Source organism: Pteropus alecto, unplaced genomic scaffold (genome assembly GCF_000325575.1).
Source record: "Pteropus alecto unplaced genomic scaffold, ASM32557v1 scaffold44, whole genome shotgun sequence".
NCBI lineage: Eukaryota > Metazoa > Chordata > Mammalia > Chiroptera > Pteropodidae > Pteropus > Pteropus alecto.
The window spans coordinates 2,554,380-2,558,939 of NW_006436812.1; the positions used below are offsets into that span (position 1 = coordinate 2,554,380).

The following is a 4,560-nucleotide window of genomic DNA, read 5'->3' on the forward strand; positions in this document are numbered from 1 at the left end:
AGGTCATGCCCAGGTCAGGTGACCTCTCCTACAGCCTCTGGGTTCTGGGAACTCCCCCTTCCCCGGCCTCTTGAGGCCCCAGGGTGGGAACAGCTCTCCCTGTTGCTAGCCCCAGGGTGCGGCACCTTCTCTCATCAGTTTCCCTTAGCCGCTCTCTGATAAGCGATCCCTGTACTAAAAACTCTTCTCAGCTCTCCCATGAGGATATGTCATCTGTTTCTGCCATGGACCCTGGCCCACACGGAATCTAACTTATTTGATCTCTAACCCTCAACTACAATTCTAAAACATAGGCATTATTAGCTTCATGTTAGACATGAGGAAACTAAGGCTCAGACTTCAAATCTGCATAAATAACCCAAGGCCATAAATTGTTCATAGAATTTTGAACTTACGAAGTCATGAACTTATAATTGTGATGCATGAGTTGAAGGTAAATAAGAGCTTATTAAATGGATAGATGGATGGACAGATGGATGAATGAACCCATCCTGTCTGACCTTCTCTGATCCAATGTTGAAATCTGGGCTTCGACTGTACTTCATCCAAATGATTCATCACTTAGTGCCACCTGTAATACCGGTCTCCTCGAAGACCCTTGGCCAAATTTTCCCTTCCCCAGTTTTCAGCCCAACCAAACATCAGATCAGCTTCTTCTAGGAGCATCATTATTTGAGGAACTCAGTGTTTCCCAAACTGTATTTTTCCACCCCAGAGCCTCTGAGTCACAGCAGCCCTTTGTACTTCATCTACAAAATTTTCCAATATACTGCAGTTTTAGTGGGACTATTAAAAACCTGTCAGAGAAATGCTGGTAATGGCAAAAACATTCCTCAGAGGCCGTCGATTCCCCCACATATCCATCAGAGCTGCCCTGCACGACAAAGAGGCCCTCATTTAGAATGTGTCAATTCTGATTATTAATGTGGGGAAAACACCTGCTAAGTATGTTTGTCTGGGAGGTGAGCTTGGCAGGAAGCAAGGGCAGCAGCAGCACTGGCTGCGGAGAAAACCCTGGTGTCCAGGCCCAGCTTGCTGAAAGGCCACCATAATTAATTAGGACTTGGCTATCATAGCACGCATGGAGAGGAAGGGGGCGCAGAGCACGGTGGAGAGGGTGATGCAGCACTCAGAGGGCGGGCTCCCCCTTGACTGGGTGGAATGCAATTCATACTCGGAGTCCACGGCATGATGACATGTTCATTTGTCCTCAGATTTGTTTGCTCGTGAAATACCTGGAGACTCCCTACAAAGCTGTCCTCGGGGCTCAAACCTTATCAATCAACAGGATAGTTCTGCTTTGGTGTTTTACTAACTAAAGCTCTTCCGGATTACAGACAAAGACTCCATCACTACCACCATTCGGCCAAGTGTATGTATTCACTTGTGTATTGATTCATTTGTCTGTCCATCATCCATCCATCCATGTATTCATGTATGTGTGCCTGTCTCTCTCTCTAACTTTCTCCATCCATGCATCTAACCAGTCATCCATCATTTTATGCATTTATTTTTTTTTTATTCAACTGGTATTTATTGGACAATTATTCAAGTCCAGAAAATATGGTGGTCATGAAGGATACCAAGGTGAATTGGACATAGGTCCTTGACCTCAAGGAGCTTTTGGTCTAGAGAGAAAAACAGACAAATACTTGGGTACATAACCCCAGAAAGAGCGGATACAGCAGCAGGCCATCTACAGTGTTGGGGACAGGACTTCCAGAGGAAATCTCTGAGCTGGGTGTTGAAGGATGAGCAGGAGTATGACAAGAAAGAAGGGCATGCAGTCTATGGCCATGCCACCCTGAACAAGACCGATCCCATCTGATCTCAGAAGCTAAGCAGGGTCAAGCCTGATTAGTACTTGGATGAGAGACCACTTAGGAAGACCAGGTGCTGTAGGCGTAAAAAAAATAAATAAATAAATAAAAAATAAGGGATCGTAAGCTGACAAGGTCCTTGCAATCTGTGAGATCAACCAAGGGTTGCCTCGCCTAAAAAAATAATATTCAAAAAGAAAAAAAAAAAAAAGAAATGAGTCACATGAGTTGGGATGAGCAAGGCCATTCCAGGCAGAGAAAGCATCATAGTCAAAAGCATGGCAGTTTGATTACCGGTGAGAATTATAAGGGGCAGAGGACCAAGAGAGGAAATAAGAAGTCTTTGTGAAGTCTCCAAACACGTAACTGAGACAACGTAATCACGGTAGAACATGGGGTCCCGGAGAGGGAAGCAGGGAGGCAAGTAACACATCCTATTCAAACTGACCCATCTCCTTGGCACCTAATATGGTGCCCTAAACACAGTAATAGTTCAATAACTACTTGTAGAATTCCATCATTTTATTAATTCGACCCTGTTTTATCAAGTCCTTAATGAATGCCCAGCACACATGCCCAGGGCAGGGCACGCACGGTGGGCACGTCGGGGCTGAGCACAGAGGAGACTCTCCATAACCCTTTGTGGAGCGAGAGAACGAATGCCAGGAATCGTGCTTCACGTGCACGATGTCATTGTAAAGTGTACTGCGGACTTACAAAGAAAGTAGTCTTGTTCTCAAAAGCAGGTGAGGAAACTGAAGCTGGGGATATTAAATAACTTGCTAAAAGCCCCACAGCTGGTGAAAGGGGAGCCAGGACTGGAATTCAGGTGCTTTTGTTTCTAAAACCTCCATCGTTTCTCTGCGACTCTTCCAGCGTCCCTCCGGAAGTGAGTAGAAAGAGGACCATCGAGCAGGACAGAGGATCCCTTGGAGCTGTGTTTGTCAGAGAAGGACCAAGCCTGGATCCGGAAGGGTGGTGGGAGCTTTGCCTGACACCCTGGTGGCTAGGGGGTATTGCAGAACGGAAATGAAAGAGCAGGAGGTAAGTGCTCTGTTTTGTTTTGGGTTTTGGTGGAGGAAAACTGGCTGTATTCCCATCCAGTTGATTCCTGCCATTGGCTGGTCCTCACAAGAGAGAGACCCGCGGGGTCCAGCTTCGGTTTAGCATCTGGTCCTCCAAATGGCTCCAGACATGCTGACCTTGGAGAGAAAGGTTTTAACACTTTCTCTGCATGGATTAACACATAGTTCCATCAGTAGTATTTCTCATGTAAATTATGGTGTTGGAGGATGGAGAGACAAAGAATCATTTTACCCTAGAGAGGGCCCCCGAGCTGAGAAATCTCAAACACAAGGCGCCTCATGTCCTACACTTGTCTGATGCCCTAGAGTTCAACTATCTTGGGGGGAAGATGATGGAAAACCAGTACCCTTCGTGACTCCCATGTCAGAGTAGGCAAGATTCGTTCCCTGAATGCAAGTAGAAAGATTTCTTTAGCGTCAGAAAGGGAGGAAAAGCATTAAAGGGCTTTCCAAATCTTCTCCTTGCTCAAGCTCAACAGCTCCAATTTGGGGAATTATTGTAGGCCTCTTTATGATGGGGAGCTTAAAGGGCAAAGTTTAGGCTGTGAATAAAATTGAGTGCACTGAGCAGAGGGGAGTTACACCAGACTGGGAATGTTTTAAGGAGCTTATATGCAACTCCGGAGAACGGCTTATTACACCTCTGCTTCTGGGGAACCTGCGGATCAGATTTAATCTGTAAAGAGGCCCTGTCAAGGTCTCCTCCTTGGCGAACACAGCCTCCAGCAGACCCAGGCTGAAAGGTGGTTCTCTCCCCAGCAGAAAGCACACACGCCCCTTCTGAGCAGAGAGTGTCCGGTGTAGCCATCCACTTTCCTTAACGCTCCATTTCCCCATCTAATATATAGCTGCTCTGCATCCGTAAATTCCAGAGCCAGCAAAATTGAACGACCTGGTTCTTAATAATGCTAGGCAGTAATTTCATCACCCAGATCACTCTCTTTGCCTGTCAGCATAGAGGGGGAGAAAATAGTCCTGCGTTCTTGGATAAACCCACCAGATGGTCTGTCTCTATCAACTGCACATTATGCCTGCCGCTACATCTCACTCTTTGTAAATCTCAACTGTTTAGCGACCATCGCATCAGTATTTTTTGCCTAGTTAGCCTTTCAACCTCATTCCCCAAAGTAACCAAACCATACTCAGTCCCTCTACGGACCCTGTTCCTGAGCCTGCATCCAGACACATATGTCTTCTGCTTTATGAGTCACTGCTCAATGCCAGCGAAGTATATTACTGCCTGGAAAATTAACTCGCACACTGAGAATAATCACAGAAAAGAAATTTGTTTTCCTACAAGGTTGTTTTCCAGCTGTTTTAATGCAGACAATTTTACCCTGAAACCCAAATTGAAAAAAAAAAAAGAGACACAGAGAGAGACTTTAAAATCTGCATAATTTGAAAGTGCTTAATGTAAATTAGATAGATCAGCCTAATTTTATTTCAGTACTTTTTAATTGCATTTATAATTAGTAAAATACATTAATGTGCTACACAGAAGGTCAGGAGTTCTGGTAAAGGGATCTAATTAAAATGCCCCACTGCATCTCGGCCACGCATGCGCCCAGGAACTGGGGGCCGGCTTCCGTCCGCACTCCGGACCAGGACCATTTTTAACTCATTGGTGTCTTTGTCAAGATCGGCAAGCCTATAAT

The 4,560-nt window shown here is 45.5% G+C and overlaps 1 pseudogene; it reads left to right on the top strand.

Annotated features, from left to right (window-relative positions):
* Positions 1 to 1,786: 1,786 nt before the first annotated feature.
* Positions 1,787 to 1,905, top strand: LOC112481604 (annotated as a pseudogene).
* The last annotated feature ends 2,655 nt before the right edge of the window (positions 1,906 to 4,560 follow it).